We start from the raw sequence: 27,982 nt of genomic DNA, 5'->3' as shown, positions 1-27,982 counted from the left end.
GAGGGGCCCAATCAGAAGAAAGGGTGCGAAACCCCGTTTGATCAGGCGCTCCTTCTCTGATTGGTCTCCTGCTCTCTGCAGGCGGCACGGGGGCAGGGGACCGGACAGGTCCCTTTGAGACACACTGGCGTTGAAATGTTGGTAGGTGGTCAGGCTTTATTATGGCTGTCAAAGCACCTACTTGCTGCTCTCTGATATCTTTCTCAACCATGTTTTTTGAAAATCATCTTATACTTCTTATGTCACTTTAATCAAGCTTCATGGACTGGGTAGTTCACTTAACCGGATTTTACAAGGATTCTCAGGATCTGGGGTAGCTTATTTTATCTTTTTTATTTGTTTTCTATACCTGTCCATCTCTGATAACATCAAAGTTAAGATTTAATAGGAATGGAATGGACACCATATAGGGAGCTAAATGATTTAATGTGTAACTAACTATTTGCCAAATTAATTAAAATAACTTCCATCTACAATCTATTAATCTTCTTCAATTCCAACATTTTAGTTTTTTTTTCTGATGGGTCAAAGAAATAATGTGTCTCTGGTGCATATACATATATACACACATAAATAACTACCAACTGAAAGAGTGGGATAGAAAAAAAACGCTCACTAAAATATTACCTCCTCAAGTAAACGCAACAAAGAAAATGGTAATAACCTTTATTAAACTAAAATTAAGCAAATACAATATATATAATAGGTATAAAGCTTAACCTGGATAGAAACACCATTGAAAGTTGTGTTAGTGAAAATCACATAAAGGTGAGGAATTAAAAACCTGGGGATATGTTCCTTAATCTCATAGAAAACGATATATATATTGTATGTGCACATACGTATAAAGTCCGCTAAAATAAATAGTATTAAGGCCTCTAAAGAGAACCAAGTAAGACTATAGGGACATCCGATATGTGGACCAATATATAAGAGAAACGGAACATAAGTACAGACTGCTCCGTACAAAAGATGAAAATTAAATAAACCAAGTTGCGCAAAAACTGTAAAAGTAATATAAATAGCTGGGATCGTCGTACCTAGCGATAATAGAAATGCCAATATGGTACTGGAGTTAAACTGTGGTCATTATAAATAGTGTCTCAATAGAGTAAAATATTTTTGATGTGTGTGTGTCTGTGTATGTATGTGTCTGTGTGTGTCTATGTATGTGTGTATGTATGAGTGTGTCTGAGTGTGTGTGTGTATGTATGTATGTATGTATCTGTATGCATCTGTGTGTATGTATGTGTGTGTGTGTGTCTCTGTTTGTGTGTGTGTCTCTGTATGTGTCTCTGTGTCTATATATATATATATATATTTATGTATATATATATATATATATATATATATATATATATATATATATATATGCGTGTCTGTATGTATGTGTGTGTGTGTCTATGTAGGTGTCTGTATGTATCTGTGTGTATTAATGTGTGTGTCTGTATGTGTGTGTGTGTGTGTGTGTCTATGTATGTGTGTTTCTGTGTGTGTGTGTGTGTGTGTGTGTCTGTTTCTGTGTGTGTGTATATGTATGTATGTGTGTGTCTGTATGTGTCTGTGTGTCTGTATGTCTGTCTATGTATGTGTATGTATGGTCTGAATGTATCTATGTGTGTGCATGTATGTGTGTGTGTCTATGTATGTGTATGTATCTGTGTGTGTGTCAGTGTATGTGTATGTATGTATGTGTGTGTGTATGTATGTATGTGTGTATGTCTGTATGTATGTGTGTCTCTGTATGTGTCTGTGTCTATATATATATAGGAGGGTCGAAAAATTCTGTACACAGAATTTGTATTATGATTTAATACAGTAAAGACCATTTTTCCACTATTTAAAAGTCCTAGTGTGCTCCCTTTATTTATGATTGTATATATATATATATATATATATATATATGTGTGTGTGAGTCTGTATGTATGTGTGTGTGTGTGTATGTATGTGTCTGTATGTATCCGTGTGTGTGTGTGTCTATGTATGTGTCTGTATGTATGTGTGTGTGTCAGTGTGTGTCTCTGTGTGTCTGTATGTATGTGAATGTGTGCCTGTATGTATGTCTATCTGTGTGTGTGTCTGCATGTATGTGTCTGTGTATGAGTATGTATGGTCTGTATGTATGTCTGTATGTATGTGTGTTTCTGTATGGGGTGGCGGTGGGGGTTATTGGGTGGAGGGCGGGTCGGGGGGCCCCATGGATCAGTCTTGCAACAGGGCCCCATGGATTGTGTGTATGCCACTGCCCTCATATTTTTGTAAATATTTTATCTTTTCATGTCTGAAGGAATGTACAGCCTCTATAACAGTGTAAACTGTTCATCACCTTTACCTTCAGCTTCTTTATCAAGGCTGTGGTCATCTTGGAGGTGTGTTTCGGGTCATTGCCATGTTAGAATACTGTCCTGTGGCCCAGTCTTCAAAGGGAGGGCATCATGCTCTGCTTCAGTTCAGGTTGGCATTCATGGTTCTCTCAATGTAGCAATGTAGCTGAACTGTAGCTCCCCAGTGCTGGCAGCACTCATGCAGGCTCATGAGTGCGATAACACCAAATTTAACACACCTGCTCCCCACTAACACCTGAGACCTTGTGACACTAATGAGTCACATGACACCTGGGAGGGAAAATGGTTAATTGGGTCCAATTTGGACATTTCCACTTAGGGGTGTACTCACTTTTGTTGCCATCGGTTTAAACATTAATGGGTGTGTGTTGAGTTATTTTGAGGGGACAGCAAATTTACACTGTTATACAGGCTGTACACTTATATAATATATAATAAAATATTAGCAAAACAAATGTGAGATACTATATATATATATATATATACATATATATCTATCCTCTACCCTTCAGGATGCTGTTTCTGTAGGTAGATGAGCATGACCACTGGGAGCTGGCACATTGGTACTGGGGTTAGCAGTACTAGTAGTGGTGGTGATTGTTGGCACAGTTACACTGGTGGTGATAACTATGCCACTGGGAGGAGAAGGAGTCTGGATCTGGTAGTGGGAATAGTTCTACCTCTAACAGATTTAGAAGACTTAGTTTGTGGTGGTGGTGATCTACTGGAGGTTGAAGTAGCACTAGCAGATGCTACTATCAGAGAAAATGGAAAGGAAGGGGGAAATGTGCACTAGTTGCTGGTGAACAAGGTAGACTGCTGCCTGAAAAATACTGACTTTCCTTGCTATCTCCTCCTCATTCTCAGACTCATAGTCATGCTCTTCAAGAGCCAGACAAAATTCAATTCCTGCAAGACTTGGGTGAGACTGATATCACCTCCAGGAAGAACAGACAATGCTGAGTTGCAAGTGTTCTCTCAGTCTCCACCTGGGTAGTTTTGAGTACAGTTGAAACTACTATTTCTGAATTTAAGAGATGTAGTTTCACTACTTCTAACTGCTCTTTCTCAAAGTTCTTTTTAGGATGTCTATAAGGACTAGGAGGTGGGAATAGCATTGGCAATGGCAACAACTCCTGTTTTTTATTTTTTATTTATCACTTTTTGCTGCTAAAGGTAGGACTAGGATTACTAAAATAGAGGTGGTGGTGGGATGAGTAGGTACAATACTACTGGTGGTAAAACTGGTGATCTACAGAGGGGGATCACAGAATGACATCTGTGTACAAGAATGAACCTGATTGGGAATTCAAATCAGAATCTTGTTGCTAACCCTTGTGCCAGACTTACTCTGTTTGGTACCTCCCATTTCCCTTTCTTCATGGACAAATGAAGAGAGGGTTCTACTTGTAGTAAAGGAAGAAATATAGGCAAAACATGCTTCTTCTCACTCACTTGACTGCAACTAGCCATTTTTAAAGTAGTAGCCATGGTGCTAGCCCTAAACAGCCCTGCTGGATTCCCTTTCCCATATCAAATTATGGTGGTGCTGGGGACCACAAATAATAAAGTGACTAGGGGTCTCCAAGCCCCTAGTCACCTTCCCCCCCCGCCCCCCAATAAAAATACCTTACCTATCCCCCTCACCCTTATAATAGTAATAGTGAGGGGTGGGGCAATAAACTAAACCTGTGAAATAAAATGTCATACTTACCATTAGATGTCGTCTTTCTTCTTTTCTTTTCTTTTCTTTCTTTAGCCTAAAAAAGGCCAAATAAAAATCCTTAATACACATCGCCACTGTTAAAATAAAATAAAAATTTGAGTGCTGAAAAATAATCCCCCGAAAAAAAAATCCAGGTGCTAAAAAAAAGGGACCCTAGGCCCCCACCCATGACCAGTGGGTGGGGACCTTAATTAAATAAATAATGGGGCAATAAACTAACCCTGTAAAATAAAATTTAACATAAGATAAAAAAAACAATTCCCCGAAAAAAAAAATCCTTCTTCACCCAGCAAGGGCACAGCTCAGAATGAGCTCTGCAGGGCTTTATTTCCTTATAAAGCCTTCCTATGCCCTGCAATTATGCTCAGAGCACTCTGACTGGTTGGTTTAAGGCAACCAATCAGAGTGCTCCGATTGGTAAATGAAGAGACTGACAGGTAAGTCTCTACATTTACCTGTCACAGCACTCTGATTGGTTGGCTAGGAATGCTCTGAGTCATTTTTACACAGCGTGGGAAAGTTCTTTGGAATTTTCCATTGCTGTTTAATTTTATTCATTACCCTCTGATTGGTGGAAGGGGTTTAAAAGTCTGGGAACCTCTCTTTCCAATACCAGCTCCTTGGTCTCAATGCTGCTGCAGTCACAGTAGCCATTTTGGCCCTCATCTCGAAAGATCGCGATGGCCATCTTGGATCTCTTTACAGCGCTGTGTGGAGGTATTATCAGCAGCGCAAGAGGTTTAATTCAGCCGATCTGCTCTGAGGTCTGTTTATTTCTGGCCGGGTCTGCTTTGAGGTCTGTTTAACGCTCAGTTTACTGTCACGGAAGCCATTGAACTCTGAGGCAAGTTGGGGAATAGCCATGACCTGGTTCCCAGTTTTGCCAGCTTATAACCCAGGCGCAGATTCTCTGATCCTGGTGCTTTTTGGGCAGTATGGGTGCTCGATCACCAGCTTTAAAATTATAGCATGTGGGGATATGTTGTGTTATCATGAAGTTGTTGTGGAAAATATGTTTATGTTGTAAACTTGTATTGTGCAATCTATCTTGGTGTCCAGCAGTTAATTAAATGATCCTGCCTTAACCTAATTATGTACCAGAGACACTAAGAGACCTTGCTACCTGTGACATCACATATGTTTTTTTTTCCATTTAGCCCCCTAATGCACAAGGTCTAATATTTTTTAAGCACAGCTTAGGTGAGTCCCCCCTTACAGGCAATTTATGCCCCAGAAACAATTCTGGGTGAGCCCAATACAAGGCAAAATCTGGGTAGCATGATATGGCTAAACAAGAGGATTTCAAAGTCCTGTAGGACACTTCAGTTCAGCAAATGTTTGACCCATGCAACATCAGGTATCCTCGCACTGTATAATGGACACTACCATATCATGTGGCTAAGTTCATGCACAAGTGGCTTCGCAAAGCATTAGAGAGGGATGTCCGGAACCATTTATGTTTGGAATGTCTGCATCCCACTTTGCCTAAACAAAATCACACAGATGCCTGAATTTGACACACTCCTCATGACCTTCATGGTATTCTGTGGACTTAACCCATGCATATGTATAGAGGGTTTTTTAGAGAGCTAAGGACCAGCTCTTAGATACCCTTGCACCCCTCTCCTGCATTATGTACTTGGCCGACGGTGCACTGTCCAAGACTCCTTTGACACCAATATGGTGCATAAATGTTTAAAAAAAGAATACATCAAACGCAATAAAATTGCTATGATGTACAATGGGGTTGTATAAGTAATTTAAGGGAATAACCCTATCTTACACATCAAAGTAAATACAAATGAGGAATAATCCCACAGAAGGACCAGACCTCTATTTTCTTATTAAAAGAAGACAAAATATACCGTGCCCAGTCTTAGTGTACAAATCTTATACGTACATGGGTCTTTGGATTACTCCAACACAATTGACCTCAAAATAAAGAAAAATAGACACAATAATAGGGCAGCACAGTATGTTATGTACAGATAATGTGCTTAAAATCTTGTGTAAGATACAATAACATTTAGAGCTCTAAGAGCTCTGCTGTTTTGCGCATTGATATATGTGGGTCCAAATGGCAGAGATACTCCAGATAGGATGCAATTTGTAGGATACATGTAAAAGCAAGTAAAAAAAACAAAAAAGCTCCAATGATGTAAGTACTTATAAAGAACCTGATGGAAATAAAGAAATTTACTAGCATTTCCTAGAGCATTACTTGCTCTAGTTTAAATAGCAAGGGTGGTACAATCCCCACCAGGGGATACAGTGGAACCAGGAAGCAAGATGATGACTGGATAATAAAAAGGTAAGTATATATAAAAGTAAACTTTTTATTAAACAAACCAAAAATATATAAAAACAATAAAGTTGTTATCAAATACTAGCGTTTCACTTCTTCAGGGCTTCTTCAGAAGTGTGATTCAGTCCTTATAACTTCCAGTTTATATAGGGTAATGTTGGTTGTAGATTGCTTTCTGGTGAGTCTGATTATTAACTTCCTGTTACCAAGCTGGAACACACGCGTCATACCGGAAATGGTGCAGTGTTTAACCAGCATTGGTAGTCTCAATGGACTTCTTGCTTGTCAGTTTGGAAAACATGCATCGCCATTAATTTATTATCTGTGTCTTCACCCTTGGTGAAGATGCACATTTGTTTATTCATTGCAATGCTGCCTTCACCAGTGCACTGGAAACACTAATTTTGTTAGATTTAGTTGATAACATTTGAATAATGGATATTTTTAAAACTGAAGAACAAGTGAAGCACAGATCAACAAGCTAATGCCATGTATGTTATTTGGATCCCGGTCACAAAAATGTTAAGAATTCCTGATTAAAGGGCAAAAGTTGCTTCTCTAGAATTTACATAATTAATTAATAGACACTATGGTTACCAGAACCACTACAGCTTAATGTAGTGGTTCTGGTGTCTATAGCCTTGCCCTGCAGACTCAGCAATGAAAACGCTGCCTAGCAATCCCTCTAGTGGCACTCACTTGACCACTAGAAGAGTTCCCTTGTCTAGTGCTGCATAGTGTGTGTAGTTGCATGCAGAGTGTGGAGATGCTGAAGCTCCCCATAGAGATGAAGGCCTTTTAATTTTGATCACTGCAGCTGTAAGGTACGGACTGAGATGGAGAAGATGCAGCCTTAGTAAGACAGGTAAGTTTAAGCATTTTTTCACTGCACAGAGAGGGGTGCGGTCACCTAAACAGACACTCCAACACTATAGAGTTCCTTTAAATAATGAAGAATCACCTAAAGCTTTTAACCCTTTTTTTTCTAAAGATGCCCCTTTTTCTTTTTAAATTTATATTAGGTTTAACAAATTACATCATAATACAGTTCATTAAAGGCAAAGCTTGCTAAGTAAGAGGACAAATACACGACATTGTTTAATTTCACTTCCCTTTAAACTTTCTCTATGCTGATTGATATAAATAATGGTGTTATAACTGAGCTAAAATGACGGCATGCTGATGCAAGACAAAGAGGTGTATTTAATAATTTAATTACATTTTTAATACCTTACAAAAACATATTAGTTACATATAGGGATACGAAACATAGCAGTTCCCCTTTAAGTGAGCATGTCATGTGTCTTTAAGGGGTTAAGTGAGCATTCTCATACTATTCTCAGAAATGCTGCTATGGTGCTAAGATTTCTATGCATACAATAAAGATGAAAGCTGTTGGAAAGATTAACCATTATTTTCTATTTTTTTTTACCCTGCAAATCCCCTGAAAAAAGCTATGCATTAAACATAACACATACAATATACTGTATTCATTATTCTCAGTTAGAGATTTAAAAGGCAAATAATAACTTTTTTTGATGACTATTACCATAGAATAGTACTATTTCAAATGACCACTCAACTAAATTTATTCATATTGCATATCTCATTGCATTGAAATTATTCTCTCCATCCACTATCTTGTTAACGTCATACATTGAACACACGCTTGATACAAAGGTTAATCAGTGTTCATCTGTAAACCAGAATGCTATATAAAACCTTGTTTGTGGCTTAGAATCCTGTAATATGTACAAAGTGCAACAGCTACTTCACAATCGAGGAACGTCTGCTCACAGAATTCTAGTGGGATATGGATATGTGGTGACAGCTGTTTGTATGTGGTTATGGGTGTCTGTGAGGATCCGAGTATCACAAAACTCTTTCTTACAATATTTCTAGTTTCATAGTCACAAACTTACACACAACATTAAACAACCAGTGTGTCACTGACATCAAACTAAGGGAAGAAGTCAGCGAATGAGTAAGGTAGTGGAAGCCTTACCAAGGTTGTTGGCAAACAATAATGGCATACATTTTAAAAATTTTATGATGTGGAGTTTGTATATGTAATAGGAATGGTCTTGTGTTATGTGGGCTGTGTGTGACATGATGTCTCTTCTGCTAGGAGTGACCTCTGTTTGGGAAACATCACATCACTTTTGATTTTAATGCCAGGCATGTACACTGATCAGCCACAACATGAAAACCACTAAAAGGTGATGTAAATAACATTGATTATATTGTTAGAATTGTACCTGTCAAGGGGTGGGATATATTAAACAGCAGTTCTTGGATTTCATCTGTTGGAAGCAGGAAAAATGGGCAAGTGAAAATATCTCTGTAACTTTGACAAAGGCCATATAGTGACGGCTAGACGACTGGGTCAGAGCATTTCCAAAATGACAAGTATCTAGTGTTTAATACCTGCAAAAAGTAGTGCATGGAAAGACAACCGGTGTGTGCTCAAAGCTCATACATAGGGAGTGAAGCCTAGCTCGTAGAGTCCAATCACACAGATCTGTTTTATCAGGTGGATAACTAGGTGCATGTGTATTGTTCACCTGGGGAAGAGATTGCAGCAGGATGCAATATTGGAAGAAGGCATGCTGGCGGAGGCAGTGTTATTCTCTGATCAATGTTCTACAGACCAGAATTGTTGCACACCAGGTACACCACATCTTGACAATAGTGTTCCTTGACAGCAGAGGCCTCTTTTTTTTTATTTTTTTATTATATTTTATTGAGTTTTGAATAAGTTACAAAGGTGTTCGTAAGCTGGTACATCATATATTCAAGTAACTCTCCTTACTTCTCTTCTATTATAATTATAACCACAATAATAACAATATGACTAGGAGCTCCAACAAGGTTAGCATCTTAGATCATAACCAGTACCATGTCAATTGGTTGTTCGTGCGCGTGAACCAGTGTAACTTGGGGTGCGAAGGTGGTAGGACAGATAAGAGGGGAGTTGCAGAAGTGGAGGGGGGGTGTCCCGACAACCGTAAAGGGGGTTGGTGGGTCAGCCTTATGGATCCCAACGTGTTTCGAGTTATTGGTTTGTGGATGACAAGCCCGAGAGGCCTGCTGTGTTAGCATTGCCAAAACATGAGTGTATGGTTTTAGACCTTCTCATGGCCTTGTCTGTTGCCATATTTGCCATTTTTGCCATGCTGTTGACCAGAATTTATTTGCAGGTCTCGCGGTGATCTTGTATGTCTTAGTGGTATCTATTGTTTTGAGGCATCAGGATATGCTAGGTGTGGCTTTGTCAAGCTATGATCTGTTGATGGTTGTCAGGTCCGCAATGATGATGTGGTATGCTAGATATATGTCAGTGTTTTGCATCTTAGGGGGGATTGGTAGTAGTAGGTATGTTTCGGGTGTGTGGGGTAATTTATGAAGCATTCTATGATGGCCGAGATTCGCTCCCAAAATTCTTTAAGTTTCAGCAGGTCCCTGATTTTGTGCAATCAATGCTGTGCAGTATAGCGGGAACCATGTACCAGCGGTACAGCACCTTCCTGCTTGTTTCAATATGTGATGTGCATACGGTGAGATTTTTGTGTGCCATTAATAGTTTTTAACCATTCATCATTCATGAAGCTTTGGCCAAGGTCTTTTTTCCATGCCTTCATGAATCCCATTTTCTCGGTATTGTCCTGTTTTGGGACCGTTTTATACAAGAGCGGTATCAGTTTTTGGGGCTATGCATGTTTGTTCTACCACTGTCAGGGTACTTCCCTGTGTGTGTGTCATGCCCGTATCACTGTGTTTCCTTACCCAGGATTGTATTTGTAGGTACAATAGTAGGGCCCGTTGTGGATGGTTATACCTGCTTTTTAGTGTGTCAAAGTCGAGCATGCAGCCATTTGTCATCAGCTGAGAGAGATACTTTACCCCATGTGTGTACCATAGCTTGTGGTCAAAGCCCCGAATAAGTGCTTGGAATGCTTGAATTTGCAGGACTGGGGCTATGTATGTCTTTGGGTACATACATGTTCCCTGAAGAATCTGTACCATGTTTGGAGTGTCGCTGCTGTAGTGGGGCAAATATCCTTGCATTTAGGTCTTTTGTCTTTGGGTATCCAAGCCAGAGTGGACAGTGGTATGCTTCTATTTGGCTCCATGCTAGCGGTGGTGCGTGATGAAAGATGGCTAAAAGTGTGCCTATCATGGCTGCGGAAGCAGAGGCCTCTTAGTAGGATAATGCATCCAGCCACACTGCAAAAACTGTTTAGGAATGGATTGAGGAACATGAAAAAGAGTTCAAGGTGTTTCCTTGGCCTCCAAATTCCCAAGCGCTCAATCCGATTGAGCATCTTTGGGATGTGCTGGAACAACAAATCCGATCCTTGGAGGCTCCACCTTGCAACTTGAGGGACTTAAAGGATCTTTTGCTAATGTCTTTGTGCCAGATACCACAGGACATGTTCAGCGATCTTCTGGAGTCCATACCTCAACACATCAGAGCTGTTGGCTGCACAAGTGGGACCTGCACATTATAAGGCAGGTGGGTTTAATTGTGGTTGATCAGTGTATGTTATTATATTTTTTACATTTTCTTTTTTTTTCTTTCGATAACTATTAATGATAAGTGAGTACTAAATACACTGTGGAGGTCAATAACTTCACAGTACTCAGTTGTACCTTAGCTATTTTTAAATCTGTCAAGGTCTCAAGAAGCATGCATTTTAGTTTTGCAATTGTTTACCATGCTGATAGACCGAGGGTTATGCAGGATTAGTCAACAGAGTTGTGTTCCAGTTATTGATTGTATTTCACTGAGTAAATAATGAAATCATTTAACCTTGTTCATTTCCTAATCATAAAATGCACAGCTGCGGTGTCAAGGTGGAAGCTGACAAGGCCTCTTAATCAATGTTCTGAATTTTAAAAGAAGAGTGAAAAAAGATACACTATGAGTAATGTCAAAAAAGACAAATTACTTTAAAAAACGTTTTCGAGTTGAAAATATATCCATGCTACTTTTGCTATGCAGAACTCCTCTTTAGTGTATGGTATTCAGATTAACATTTTGAATGCATTATTGGACTATGGGGCCTCTGCTATAGGTGACATAAGTATATTTAATGGATCACATAATGAGAGTCATAATTTTGTCTTGCGTTGCATCTATACGAAAGAGTCTAAATAAATAATAGTTAAAAGATTTTGTGAATGTTAGCTAGCCGCAGTGGATCTTGTTTACTAAAACTTAGTAGTAAGTGGTTGTTGAGGGTAACAAAGTCCAAGCAGTGACCCTTATGTTGCTGGTCTTAAAAATTAGTAAAGCATGCAGATTCCCCACAATCATCAAAAGGGTAAGTGATCTTAAGGAGACTATAATGGAAGATCCTCTCCAATATATATATATATATATATATATGTATATATATATATATATATTTGTAGTTGGGGACCATAGCCGTATCTATGACAAGTTAGATATATGAGCAAGTCGGTTGTGGTGTGCCAAAACAGATGTATCGGGTAGGCCTGTAATAAAAGAGGGCCCACCTGTAATAGTAAGATGAGAGGTGGGAGGGGGACTGAGTTTAAATAGCCGGGTAACCCCACCCACAACTTCAGGCTCCGCCTTCCGATTTGTAGTTGGGGACCAAAGCCGTATCTATGACAAGTTAGATATATGAGCAAGTCAGTTGTGGTGTGCCGAAACCGATGTATTGGGTAAACCTGTAATAAAAGAGGGCAAAAATTTTATAAAATAACCTTATTACATATCTTTATGTTGCAAGATTCATAAAGGCTTGTCTACTCAACTCTAGCTCTGGTTGTGGTATGTATCTAGTAATACAGTGCGGATTTCCCGCGTCCTAATGTTTATGATGTGAGCAGGGACATTTGTCTAGAAGCAGCTGATGATGCCCCGATCCTGAATAGGCATTGGGGTTGAGTCCCCGCCTAGTTAAGAGGGTTCTGAGGTACATAATGAATTTAGCTGTAGTGAGTGGTTTACTCTGCAGTGTAAATAGGGGCATATTGAGGTTTAGTCCAGTGAGTGATAACCTGTAAAGGTCTGGCATTTTTACCGGGCACCTTATTGTCCGTACGATAGTACCTTATCTCTGTACGTTCTAAGAGGATGTGAACTGTTTGGTACTAGGATAGGCACTTAAGATATCGTGTTGTATTCCAGTCAGGTTAGTTTTGTAGTATTAAGAGAGTGTTTTAAATTGAGGGGGCAAAAAGGAGAGGAGTGTCACAATGGCGTCTAGTGAACGGATATCGGTATTATGGTAATCGGTGGTAACTTGTTGTAAAGGTGAAATCTCTATTGTATGCTGGTGATGTATAATCAGAGAAGCCAGCTCTATCCAGAAAACTGCCAAATGTCATGAGGCAAGTTAGTCCAGGATTAAGCCATGGAATGCAGGGGGGGTATACAGGCCTGTTATTGGCTGTTGGATGGGCTTTGAATAAATCTTAAATTAGAGCGAGAAAAAGCATCAGCTGCTTGTACGTATGACCTGGAATTTGTGCCCACGTGATGTGAAATTGTTGTGTTGCTGCCTACCAGGAGAGTTGTCTAATAATCCATGATTGTCAAGGATAAGGATCTACCTTTATTGATGGTATCGCCAGCTGCCTTATTGTCAGAGAAGCACTTGACAGCTTCCCTTATCCACTCATACCCTCCGGGCCCTATGGGGTAGATTCCAAACAAATGCTGAGGAGGAATGGAAAGATTTTAATGAAGAGTCTCAACTGGCCAGGCATCTCAGAACATTCGTTAATATTGAGTGTTAGCGAACATAGTGTGTTAGCAAATAAGAAACAGCTTGGGGTTACTCTTTGCTCTAAAAGATAAACGTGTGTGAAAGTAATGACGATCCCTCCATAAAATGCCACAAACATGCCTTCGGGATGGCTGAATAGGTATAAGCTTGGAGGCGTGGGAAATGTCTGTCTTGCCCACCCAAGCTCCGGTCATCCTCTTTGGCATAGTGCTGGGAGAAATCCTTAGAGGAAATCATGAGTTGTGTCTAGGGGTGGGTAATTAATATGGTTGTCAAATACCTTCTTAAGCAACATGATTGTGTTGCGGGGTCTATTAATGCAGACTGAAGGTTCTGACACTCGTGACCAGACCGGTGTGAAAATGGTGAGTGAAAATCTTGATGTAGATGTCGACTAAGTGATGGGAAGGGTGTGCTTGGAGGTAAAACTCCAGGTTGTCGATGCGAACCTTCTCTATGGTGAAGTGAAGTAGAGCCACTTACGTCATGAAAAGTCTGAAGGCTAGGATGAATTCTGAGATAGTGAGTTTCTGATTGAGTCAGGTATTTTGCTCTATAGAACAATGTACAGATCATCATACTAGTAAGACTTGTACTCTAAGACATCGTGGGTGGCAATCTGTAAGACTAAATTAACCTTCCAGATGTCCTTGCGTATGGTCGAGGACATGAAGTACGCAGGAGTGACAATGTAAACAGATGTGCAAGGGGCAGGATTTGAAGGGATAACATAACCATGAGAGGGATTTGGGAGCCCTGTGGCTGGGCCGTGCATCAGTGCCTGTGGAGATTCCAGTCTCTCTAGTCCATCATTGATGTTTTGTATGGAGGCAAGTAGAGTGAACATCAACTGCTTGACTTCATTGTCGTTATCCAGAATACCTGATTGCGAGCTAGTGCCCCGCTGAGGTGTACAGGTACTATTGAGCAGAAGTTGATATAGTTGGTTTGTGAGCTGTGGCTGGGAATGGAATCCCTAAATGTCGTTGTACAGCTTGTTAATTTTAGGCTGATCCAGGAATGTGGGGAAACAGGGTTAGTAGGCTCCAGATTGTCTGCAGGGGTTCTAGGCCCAGCCGGGTGGGAGGTCAGGTTGGGGTACAGGGCAGTGAGGTCCCTGTCTGAGACCCAATAGGAGTGGGGTGAGCACAACAATATTGGCATGATTCTGTGTCAACTGGCTCTAGCTAAAGCTAAAGGTGAAGAATTTATCTCAACTACCAGGAGGGTGAGACCCTTAATGTAAAGTGGCTGAGAGAGACTCTACCTATGATTTGGCCTAGTGGGCAGGGGACACTGAAAGATGTGGTGGGAACGTTGGCCTCTCAGGGACTGTAAAAAAAAAGAGTCAATATAAGAGGCTATGCTGGGTGAGGCCCTTACTGGTAACCTGGTGAGGTTGATGTGAGGCGTTAGCTATGTGTTGGGCCGAGGGCATATACCTCCAAATGCGGATGAAGATGGGTGTTGGCCTCACGGAATTGATAATGATGAGGCTAGTTACTGGCATAGCAGGGAACCAGACCACCAGTTGACATACCCGATCCGCGAATGGGACAGGTGATGGGTAGTAGCGAGGTGGGTAAACGTACCTTTCTTGGGGTCTAATGAGGTTCCTTGCCAGAGGAATGAGATACTGGAGAACCTAAAGTGAAAATTATGGTGGGAGGCAAGTTGGAACTGGAATTGGGCTGCATGCGGCCCTGAGCCACTTGTAATGTGGCCAGCTGCTGTCCGGTTGGCTAGTGCAGTGAGCCCTCACCTGAGATATTACATCATCCCAGCATCTGCATAACTACTGGGTGCACAAGGGATCTGTGCAGGAAGAGCACAGTGATTCCATAATGAAATATGCCTGTATAATGGGGGTGGTTGTTCTTAAGTCTGGGCCATGAGTAGGTAACCTTAGGACATAGTGGTTAGAATCCTGACCCTACCATGGTGGGTACAAGATTCATAGGACATAAATAAAATATCCCTATAAGTGAGTAGGGTGAGGATCCTAGGCCACTACCAGAGACCGTGGGGGAGTGTTTAACCGATACTGCGACAATAATGGGGGATAGGCAGTCATGAGTGACCGACCGCTAATTGGTCCTGTGACTTCTATAGCTAAAATACATAGAGGGTTATATTAAATACCAAGCTATGAGGGTAGTTTGAGCACCGTTCATCTTTCCAGCCTTGTGTTTAAGAGCTTTTCTGGGAAACTTGCTCTTCTCGGCTGTTCCCACTTTCTATAAGCTCCGATCCAGTACCAACACTTTACTTAGTCTACCTCAATACAAAAAGAAAGCAGCTCGATCCATCTCTCCTACAGAGCACCGCAATTGTGGAACGACCTCCCGCACAATTTAAAATCTTCCCTAAGCCTAAAGTCCTTTAAGAGATCCCTCTCTACATACCTCAAAACAGAATGCACCTGTCATGGTTGATTATATGTTTCCTACCTGTTCTATGTAAAATGTTGTATTTATTGTGTATTAATATTGTTTTTGTATTTTATTGTACCCTAATGTAACAATGCAATATTTGTGCACCCATGACATACTTGAAAACGAGAGAAATCTCAATGTATCTTTCCTGGTAAAATATTTTATAAATAATAAATAAATAATAATTTAATTATATGGTCGTGACAGCATGAGAAGGGGAGTGTATGTGTGGGGAATTAAGGATCTCCAGGCGTGGGCCTGTGTATGGCCTGGCGGAGGAATTGCGTGCCAGCGTTGGCTGATGTAACATAGAACAGTTAGAGTGGAGTTGCTGTAAGTTTAGTGATGTCATGCCTAAATAGCAAGGGTTGGTTAGGATGATGAATTTGCTTGAGTAAAATATAACAGCGATAAGTAAATAACCTTTAGTGCATAATACGTGATTATTTGACGTAGAGTCAAGGGGATCGTATGATGGTATGGTAAAGCCTGGTACACTAGGGTTTGTACCAGGGAACATGACGATACATATACTGAATATAGGAGTGTGGTGTGTTATTAAAAAGGTTTAGTGAATAGGTGGTCGTCCTCCAAGTAAGTAAAATACCTATTGTGGGAGCAAGTATACAGATTGGTCATAACACATGGTAACAAATGTGAACGTGATGACTGCCTCAGAACAGTACCAAGTCCATAAGTGATAGAATAAGACATATGCGATATACGATGGTAACACTATACACGTAGTGAATATTAAATGCTTACCAGAGCTGAACTAGTAATGGGAAACTGACAATATCCGTGCACAATCGTAAATAATGACCAGAAACATAGCAAACATAACCGAACTACAGGGGGCATGTAAGGACAATCAGTAGCAGGCTAAATACATTCAAAAGAACCTGGACATTGCATGTATCAGGAAACAGTGTAAAACAAACGAATGGATACTATGATTGTAGTGGCCCCTAGATGGCAGCATGTAACTGAGATAGATTGGAGACTAGTTCGGTAGAAATTGGACGAAAGGAAACTAACGAATGGGAATAAAACAAAGAGCAGGCAGGAGTAGGTGAACTGACTTAAGTCCTGAATGGGTAGGTAAGAACGTAAAAGAGGCGAACAATTGTGTTTGTTCATGAATTTAGCCCGTTCGGGCAGACTCACGGTTCATGGATTTTGACTGATACAGGAAACAAACGACTTGACCCAGAAACTGCGGTGAGGTGAGAGGTCAAAGTAGAAATGAACACGGCAGCATCAGCCCTGTGGTGTAGGGGGCCTGAGTTTATATAGCCGGGCTCTCCCACAACTTCAGGCTCCGCCTTCCAATACATAATATTTTAAAACTGTCTATTGTGGGGTTTTTTTTTGTCTATTTCTTTCAGTCACTTCTCCATTACTCTATCTTTGGTTCTTTTTTTTTCTCCTTTCCTTCAACTGTACACATGCATAACCTGCACAGTTACGCCAAAAAAAGTTTTTTGTTTGATTTATTTTAAAGCCATTAGTGTATAAATCAAATCTCTCTATTTTTGTGTGAATGTTTGCCCACAAAAAACAAACAAGGATTTACAGAAAAATATATAATAGAAAACAGTGAAGATGAATATTATACCCTATAACCAAATCACCAATTTTGTCATTCAAATTGTTTAGAGAGCAATTGTGCAATATTTAGATCCGCATAAAGGAGGTGGCAAAGAAGAATATTTTGAGAATTTTTCCAACATAATTCTTTTTTGTAATTCTCTTGCCAGTTTCTAAAATGTCATGTTTAGTGAAACACCCTAGGAATATTAAATGTTTAAAGCTCAAATAAATACATTTTTAGACATTTATCAAACCAGTATTAGTTATATTTCTTCAACTATGGTAACAAAATCCAACCCTAAATGCCAAATTCAACCTAGACCATTGATTGTTATATATGATCATTTATACAGTTTATATGATCTTAAAATATATGGGATTTCCTCACACTTTAGAACAGGCATGTACAATCCGTGACCCACAGACTGCATGCGGACCTAAGCCACTTGTAATGTGGCCAGCTGCTGTCCGGTTGGCTAGTGCAGTGAGCCCACACCTGAGATATGACATCATCCCAGCATCTGCATAACTACTGGGTGCACAAGGGATCTGTGCAGGAAGAGCACAGTGATTCCATAACAGCAGCAAACACTGACCATCAAGGTCCACAAGGTCCACCCAGCCCCCCTACCAAAGCAAGGGGGGCTGGGTGGACCTTTCAAATACTATACATGATTTCTGTGTGTGTATGCTGTGAATAATGTGTGTATGTGATTCTGGGTCTGTGATTATGTTTGTGTGTGATATGTGTATGTCTCTGTGTGTTTATTTTTGATGATGTGATCGTGTGTATATGTCTGTGATTGTATGTGTGAGTGGCTCTCTGATTATGTGTGTATATCTGTGATTGTGTGTGTATGTGATTGTGTGTATAGGTCTGTGATTTTGTGAATTTGTGGGTCTGTGATTGTGTTTGTGTGATTATGTGTATGTCTGTGAGTGTTTACAGGTCTGTGATTGTGTGTGTGTGTATATATCCATGGTTATGTGCATATGTATAATATATGTGTTTAATAGATAGCTCCCTAATTTGGTATCCTTACATATGACAATCCCACATAAGCGTAACAAATAAGGGTGTTATCTACAAAACAAATTAAATATAAAAATCAAGAAAAGGACTTTTGAAGTTTAATTAAGTCACTTAATTATAATATATATTTTATGTGCGGCCCAGGACAATTCTTCTTCGCTCAATGAGGCCAAAGGAAGCCAAAACGTTTGACATCCGTGCTTTAAAGGTTTTAAAAAAAAGCCCTATGTATGAAAGCCACATGGAAAAGAGTAAATAACAAATAATGACCTTTGTCATAGCACAGAATTGCACAAACAATATCTTTGTTTTCTACAACTTCCATCTTATGTTTGCTTAACAGACTAACCTAAAACACATTTCCTAAATCAGAGGTCATTCAACTAAAAAATTATTGCAAAATGCATGGAACTGTAGATAAAAATGTTAAACTGTCACTATTTTACAACCTAATATACTATACCAAATGTATGTCAATGACCAGTAACAAGTGGTTATCTGTTACCCACAGATGTCTACTCATAGTTTAATCTTACCTATAGTAGACTTTAAAGGAAACAAGTTTTATGTTATCACTTAGACTTGGCATCATGATATAATGCTTTTGCTAGATTAGCTCATGGATAGCACTACCATAAGACAGCACAGGCAGCCAGATTAGAGCGCTACAGCATGGAGCACAAAATCACAGTGAAAGCGCCAGTCTTATAGCTTGCTTACAATCTTGTCACTACTTTTTACAGGGTCGTCACTAATTATGAAAATGCTCGCTGCGAAGTTTAGATAGCAAAAACTAAAATCCTATAAATTGTATAGAATAAAATACATGGAAAAAGATTAACTCAAAGGAGAGTGAAGAGTTAAGGAGTCTGAGGAATGTGAATTAGGTGAGAAGTGTAAATGAGGGGGGCAGTAACTTCATATTCACTTGTAAAGCCAATAGTAATTTCCACTGCCCTGGAAGTGCTATACTCTATACTAGAGCACCACGGTGTTGCATAAATCTGTGTTAGAATACTTTGTCATCAAAGCCCCTAACCCTTAGACATTTTAAAAAAAAAATTGAACTTCCATTCCTTATTTCGTCAAAAGCATTAGCACTCCTAACTTTTTCAGCCTGTCAATACAGGTACAGGGGATGTGTGAAAATACTGACATATCTGTTTTTTAGCAGAGATCTGACTATTTGATCCCACTTTCAGGGCTCCCTCGTGGTCCTCCTCCATGTTGATGATAATGATTAACCAGGCTAATATCTCATATAACATATCGATGTTCACATTGTCGGGAATTTACTGTAGAATATACATGTTTAGGCCACAACAGTTGAGCTTAAAAGAACAAGCACCATAACCACTACAATTCCCTGTAAAGATTGTGTTGCCAAAAGTGCCCTAGCATCCCTTCCCCCATTGTTAGTAGTCAAAACGTGTTACTTCTAACCCGAGGGTCTACCAGAGGCATAGAAAAGTCAGACTTTCAGGCATTACTAAAAGAGGTGAGGGAGCAAGTCCCAGCTTGTAAACTAAAAAGTGACAATAATTATAAATAAAAGTATGCACATAGCATTGTTCTTCCAAGATAAAGATGAAACTTTTAGATTATACAGAATAGTTATATTGCTGATGATGTACAATATCCAAGTTAAGAAATGTGTACAGATAATTCGTTCCTGTGTACCTGTTAGTGATGTTAGATAAGGTAGAACAGTGATTCAATTTGTTCAACTTAAGTTTACTTGGCTATTTTATTGATTTTTTTTTAACAATGGAGTGACTTTTATGTTGGACTAAATGCAATATTTTCTGTGTGGTACACATAGAAGCATTATTAAAGACTTGGAACATTTTGTTATTGTGAAAATCCTATTTCTATTCTACTTAAAAAAAAAAAAACTCTCTTTGTTATATAGATTAGTTCACAAACAAAATTAATTTGAAATTTTATTGTACCACTAAAGATTGCAAGGTCATGGTAACCTTGTTTGTGTCAGTAATCTCTTGAGATGTTAAATGCAATGTATGGATAAGTAGTAGAACAGATAGAGATGATAGTACCGAATTATCAAGTCTCCGAGATTAACACACAGAGTTCCTGAGAAATTGAGAGGAATTGCAGTAAGGACAAATCCTTGGTCAGTGCACCAGAATATCATAGTAACAAATAGCCAAGCCAGGTCAAGGATATCAGAGGACTGCAAACACAAGGACAAGCCAAGGTCAAAATTGGTGAACCACCTCAATACTAGAAAAGAGTTATACCTAATACTAGAGCAATACAGTGTTGCATGAATCTGGTGTTGGAATTATTTGCCATCAAAGGCTCCAACCCTTAGAATTTTCTTATAACATTGAATTTACATTCCATATTTAAGCAAAAGTATCACTACTCCCAACTGTCAGTGCAAATAGAACCAAGAAATTAGAAAATCATCACTTCTAAACAAAAAAATGCAAAGAGAAATTATGAGAGGGCTTAGAAACAAGAGGGGGTTCAAATATGCATCTAAATTGTTTTGTTTTTGCATCTCCAAAACTTCAATGTGTGCCAAAATGAGAGGACATAATCATGTCTGAGCATCATCAAATGTCACAAGTACTAGATAAATTGGCAAGTAAAACAGTGCCCTGTGTCAAAATAAATGTAACTATGAGCAACATTGGTCACATAGACACAAAGAGAGTTTATGTCTCAGGAGGCCTGGGTATCTCAGGAAAACAGTCTGCTGTTAGAATTATGCCTAAAAGCAGAAAAGTTAAAGGGAAACTATATCGCTACTGAAAACAAAGTTGCTTTCCTAGTACTATAGTGACCCAGCACTATGGTCACTATAGTGCTAGGAGGGTGTCCCCCACACTCCATGGCACTGGAAGGGTTAAAAACCCTTCCGTCACTTACATGATTCCAGCATCGATGTCCCTTGATGCGGGGTCAGGCTCTGCATCCTCTCCTCCTCTGCTGATGTCAACTTGCACCATGCTCGCATTAGGACTACCTCATAGAAAAGCATTGCTCAATGCTTTCTTATGGAATTTTAGCTGATGCTGGATTACTTCATGCAAAAGTGAGTCCAGCATCATTTATCAATAGAGATGTCCCGAACAGTTCGCCGGGAACTATTCGCCAGCGAACATAGCTTGTTCGTGGTGGCCGCAGCGGGCGAACATATGCAATGTTCGGTCCGCCCCCTATTCGTCATCATTGAGTAAACTTTGACCCTGTACCTCACAGTCAGCAGACACATTCCAGCCAATCAGCAGCAGACCCTCCCTCCCAGACCCTCCCACCTCCATGACAAATAGGGGGCGGACCGAACATCGCATACATCTCTATTTAGCAACCAAAAGTCCTCTAAGCACCCGGAATGTCTCTTGTGGCTGTCTGGTAGACAGCCACTAGAGGTGGAGTTAACTCTGCAAGGTTATGGAAACTTGGAGAGTGCACCCAGACTACTTCAATGAGCTCAAGTGGTCTGGGTGCCTATAGTGTCCCTTTAATATGGATTGCTATATTTCGGTCATAGAACGTTACTATATGCAAATTGTAAAATTAATTTGTACATTTGCATATCATGTCAAGCATAGGGCTCTGAACATACATCATAATCAGGAAAACAATTTGAAATAATTGAATCCGAGTGTATGCAAGTGTACTGGCGGTAGCAACAATATCTTCCATCAGTAATTCATTTTTGCGGTGTCTTTGCAGATGATACTTCATACCAGTACTAGTGAGATTACCCTCACCTACCCTCTACTCACTTCTTTGCCATGCAATTTGGATTTTGCAAGTCTGCCTTATTGGAGACACTCAAAGATATCCAATGTTTGCTTTGTTTGCTCAATACAGTGCTCTCAACCTTTTGCCTTGTGTATTTTGAAGATACTGGTAGATTTGGTATTTTAGTGTTGGTGGTGGTGCTCGCAGTGGTGTTGGTGGTGATTGTAACAATTACAGCAGGTGAGTTCCTTGTGCCACTGGTAGAAGGTGCAGCTGATGTTACACCTTTCTCTGTTGGATGAGATGTTTACAAAGAAGCTAAAGATTGATTTGGAGATAATGGAGAAAATGCAAGAGGCAAGTGTACTTTAGAGGCCAGAAATAAAAAGGGATGTTGTCTCTCCTCTCCACAATATCCTCTTCTAATTACTCTATCATATCATATGCAGCCACACCCATGTTACTTTCCTCCTTTGCACAGCCGTAGAGCAGTAAGAAAAGATCTGGGCTATAGGTAACCACATTTGCGGATCTAGCCCCATCAGCACCGCTAACATCGACATCCCTGCTTGTAAGTATATATTTTTCTATTGCTCTTCCTTTTTTCCCTCTATTGTTACTTGATTTGTGAATAAAATCAACATTTACTAGCTGTACCCTAAGCATCAATCAACTTTTTTTTTGTTCTACATCATGATTGACAGGAGATGAAGCCAACATGATTGAGCAGACTTCTTGTCCCTTGAAGCCAACAAAGCTTCCATCACAAAGGAAAAAAAACACGTACTTTTCTCCTTTGCAACCACCCCCTTTTTTGACACCAGGTTCAGCATTCTTAATCTTTATTCAAAATGAGTGGGTTTGCACTAGATGGTTTTCCCATGATCCTGGTGCGTGGCAGTTTGGAAATCTGAATTCCGGCTGATCAACCCAAATTCAGCTGAATTGCTGTTCAGCCCAAGATGAATCTCCAAATCTAATGTGTTTCTGAAAGCCAGCACCAAATCTTTAAAATCATGCTACATCTTATAGCTCTAATAGATGTCTACTGAAGGTAATATGTATAAGTGGGGATTTGTAACTTATACTAAGTATAACAATTAAAATAATTCACACCCACTTAGAAAAATATACAGAGTAAAAAGGATATACCACCTATTGCAGATATAGATATGGTGGTTACATCTGTAAAACAAATGAGACATACATAATGTTTTCCATATAGGTAAAAACAAACAATTGTATCATATGAGAATTGAACTCACAAGGATGGAGCCTCTTAGGCTCTATGTACTTCGCTCTCGGGTGCCTATTCAGTCTTTCGATAATTTTCAGTTGAAGACCCAGACTCCACAAATTCAAGAGTAAATAAGGGTTTATTAATTGATGAAATATGATATAAAATATTAATAATATAGGACAAAAAAAGGCAGATATATGTATAAAATACAGCGTGGTATGGTACTGCAATAATGGCCAAAATTAAAAGCAGCAAAGCACCACAGCATATACACAAAATAACAATACCGCCAAATGAAAGTCCCAGTAAAAAGTCCAGTAAAGTGCAAACGCGTTTCAGCCCTAGATAGGGCCTTCCTCAGAGGCACTGAGGAAGGCCCTATCTAGGGCTGAAACGCGTTTGCACTTTACTGGACTTTTTACTGGGCCATTATTGCAGTACCATACCACGCTGTATTTTATACATATATCTGCCTATTTTTGTCCTATATTATTAATATTTTATATAATATTTCATCAATTAATAAACCCTTATTTACTCTTGAATTTGTGGAGTCTGGGTCTTCAACTGAAAATTATCGAAAGCCTGAATAGGCACCCGAGAGCGAAGTACATAGAGCCTAAGAGGCTCCATCCTTGTGAGTTCAATCCTCATATGATACAATTGTTTGTTTTTACCTATATGGAAAACACTATGTATGTCTCATTTGTTTTACAGATGTAACCACCATATCTATATCTGCAATAGGTGGTATATCCTTTTTACTCTGTATATTTTTCTAAGTGGGTGTGAATTTGTCAGGGTACCTGAGGTCTCTACCTCTAAAAGAGGTAGAGACTTAGTAGTTTATCCGTCCAAACGAGCTGTTTCCTTCGTTCCTCGCGGTTCATCCAGGCACTTAAACACCGACCGCGAGGAATCCACGTCCTTTTCTAGCGGGACGCTCAATATGTGACGTCATGACGCTATCACGAGCGACCTGCCACTCAAGTGTCCGATATCCAATCGGTACTTGTCAGAGGCGTGTCTACCATCCGGAGCCAGGGTATTTAAGCTTACTTCTCACTTCAGCTCATTGCCCTGTCGTGGTTCTAGCTTGTCTAGTCACTCAGTGCTCTGGTATTCTAGTTTGCTCTATTGGTTTTGACTCGGCTTGTTGTACTACCCTGCTTATCTCTGTTATCCCTTGACCCGGCTTGTCTCTCGCTTATCTGTCTTCTCGTTCCCTCGACCTCGGCTTGTCTCTGACTATTCTCTATTACTCTCGGTACGTTAGTCCGGCCATTCTAAGGCCCGGTATACGTACCTTTCCACTCTTTGTACTCTGCGTGTTGGATCCCTGTCCCGATCCTGACATTACGACAGGGCCAATGGATCCTGCAGGTACAAACAGTCAGCTTGGTTCTTCTGATCCCAGGTTTGACGCCATGGAGCATAGGATGGATCAGATGGCTCTAGCACTACAGGCACTTTTGTCTCGTGCTAGTAACCCACCTGAGGAGACACGTACTCCTTCTATTTCTCCTGCAGTCTCAGGTCTAGAGGTAGCCACTGTAGGTGCTTCTTCCCGTATTACCCCACCAGTACGTTATGGCGGGGCACCGGAGAAGTGTCGTGGCTTTCTGAACCAGATTAGCATCCATTTCGAATTACAACCCCGCTCTTATCCTACAGATAGAGCGAAGGTTGGATTTGTTATTACTTTACTCATTGAGAAAGCTCTGAGATGGGCCAATCCTTTGTGGGAGAATGATAATCCACTAGTCTATAATTATAATGCCTTTGTAGCTGCGTTTAGAAGAACTTTTGACCCTCCTGGTAGAAAGGTCAATGCAGCTAGATTACTGTTGCGCCTTAGACAGGACGATCGAACACTTGTGGATTATGCACTAGAGTTCAGGTCCTTGGCGGCAGAAGTTAAGTGGAACGAACAGGCTTATATAGATGTGTTTCTGAATGGGTTATCAGATGTAATTCTTGACGAGGTCGCTACTAGAGAACTCCCTGAGAATTTGGAGGATTTAATTTCTTTTATATCTCGTATTGATGAACGCCTAAGAGAGAGGCAGAACACTCGAGATAGGACCCGTAGACCCTCCTTTAAACTAGCGCCTACTTTTCAAAATTCTGAGTTCGAGGACTTACATATTTCTGAACCTATGCAGATAGGCAGTACTCATCTCACAGAGAGGGAGAGACAGTACAGAAGAAGGGAGGGTTTATGTATGTATTGTGGAGTCAGAGGTCATTTACGCCTAAATTGTCCTAATCGTTCGGGAAACGCTCGCACCTAAGTTTCTCTAGAGGACAGGCCTTGGGTGTTTCTACTTTGTCCTCTATTCACAACTACAAAGAGTTCAGGCTTCTGTTACCCGTTTCTTTAAAGTGGGAAAAGGGAGTAGTTAAGACTATGGCACTAATCGATTCTGGAGCTGCTGAGAGCTTTATAGATCAGGGTTTTGCTGCCAAGCATGCTATTCCATCCCAGTTAAAAGAGACACCACTGGCTGTTGAGGCCATCGATGGTAGACCGTTACTTGAGCCTGTTATTTTCCGTGAGACCATACCGATTAACTTAACTGCTGGCATCCTACATAGAGAGGACATATCCTTACTGCTCATTTCTTCTCCGTCTATTCCCATAGTCCTGGGGTACTCCTGGTTGAGGAGACATAACCCTATTATTAATTGGGAGTCAGGGGAGATAGTTTCATGGGGACAGAATTGTCAAGAGAAATGCTTGCGGAAGGTCTCACCTCTCTGCTTAACCAACACCTCGGCTAACTCTGACAATCCTACAGAGACACAAATCCCGTCTCAGTATCTAGATTTAAAGGCAGTATTTGACAAAAAGAAAGCCGATACCTTACCCCCACACAGGTCCTTTGATTGCAAAATTAACCTACTCCCTGGTACCATGCCGCCCAGAGGTCATGTATACCCGTTATCTACGAAAGAGAACTCAGTTCTAGAGGAGTATATTCACGAAAATTTAGACAAGGGATTCATTAGGAGGTCCTCCTCTCCTGCCGGGGCTGGATTTTTTTTTGTTAAAAAGAAGGATGGTTCTTTAAGACCTTGTATTGATTATCGAGGCCTAAATAAGATAACCATTAAAAATGCCTACCCGATTCCCTTGATCACCGAACTCTTCGATCGTTTGAAGGGCTCTACAATTTTCACCAAGTTAGATCTCAGAGGGGCATATAACTTGGTGAGAATCCAGCAGGGACATGAGTGGATGACGGCATTCAATACTCGATATGGCCACTATGAATATACAGTTATGCCTTTTGGGTTATGCAATGCACCAGCTGTATTCCAGGATCTGATAAATGAGGTTCTTAGGGAATTTCAGCAAGATTGCGTCATTGTATACCTAGATGATATACTCATACATTCTAGTGAGATTGAGACTCATCACAAGCAAGTCAGGAGGGTTTTGCACAAGCTTCTCCAGCATGGCTTGTACTGCAAGTTGGAGAAATGTAGCTTTGATCAAACCCAGGTAACCTTTCTCGGCTATGTGATCTCTGGGGAGGGATTTAAGATGGATCCGGATAAGCTCCAGTCCATTCTAGAGTGGCCTTTACCCAAAGGTCTTAAAGCCGTACAGAGATTTATTGGTTTTTCTAATTATTATAGGCGCTTTATTAAGGGTTATTCTTCAATTATCGCACCTATCACCAATATGACCAAACAGGGGGCTGATACTAAGAATTGGACTACTGAAGCTCTTCTTGCGTTCAAAACTCTCAAGGAGCTTTTCGCTTCCGCTCCAATTTTAGTTCACCCCGACACTTCCCTGCCTTTTCTACTTGAGGTAGACGCATCAGAGACTGGTTTAGGTGCTGTCCTATCCCAAAGGTTGGGTGTTGATAAACCATTACATCCATGTGGATTTTTCTCTAAAAAATTGTCTGGTACAGAGAGCAGATATGACATTGGTGACAGAGAATTACTAGCGGTTATCAAGGCGTTGAAAGAGTGGAGACATTTATTAGAAGGTACATTACATCCTGTTACCATTCTAACGGACCACAAAAATTTGTCTTATATCGGAGAGGCCAAGCGTTTGTCCTCCAGGCAGGCTCGTTGGTCGTTATTTCTTACCCATTTCAATTACGTTCTGACTTACAGACCTGGGTCAAAAAATTCTAAAGCCGATGCACTATCTCGCCAATATGAGCCTTCTGCTTCAGTTGAACCACTTTTGTCCTCCATTGTACCCAAATGCAATATTATTGCTAATACCAGTCTCAAAATCCACTCTCCGCTACTTGACCAGATCTTGAAGTCACAACATCTGGCACCCGGTAACACTCCTGAGGGAAGAAACTTTGTCCCTCCTGAACTCCAACTGGAGCTCTTACAATGTTTTCACGAAAGTAAAGTAGCTGGCCATCCTGGTATTCGCAAGACTTACTCTCTGATATCCAAGGATTTCTGGTGGTCTTCACTACGAAGAGATATTGAGGAGTTCGTCGCAGCCTGTGAGACTTGTGCCAAGACTAAACAACCTCATACATCTCCTTGTGGCCTGTTACACCCCTTGGACATTCCTGAGAAACCTTGGTCCTGTTTGTCCATAGACTTTATCGTAGATTTGCCTGCTTCCAAGAGACAGACTGTTATTCTCACGGTGGTGGATAGATTTACTAAGATGGCCCATTTCGTGCCATTACCTAAACTTCCGACTTCTCCTGAATTGGCAGAGATTTTTGCGAGAGAAGTTTTTCGCCTACATGGGATCCCTTCGGAGATTGTTTCTGATAGAGGTTCTCAATTTGTCTCACGTTTCTGGAGATCCTTTTGTTCTCA

This window comes from Pelobates fuscus, chromosome 1 (genome assembly GCF_036172605.1).
Source record: "Pelobates fuscus isolate aPelFus1 chromosome 1, aPelFus1.pri, whole genome shotgun sequence".
In the NCBI taxonomy this organism is placed as follows: Eukaryota; Metazoa; Chordata; class Amphibia; order Anura; family Pelobatidae; genus Pelobates; species Pelobates fuscus.
The sequence above is the reverse complement of the archived record's forward strand: the minus strand, read 5'-3'. Positions refer to the sequence as shown.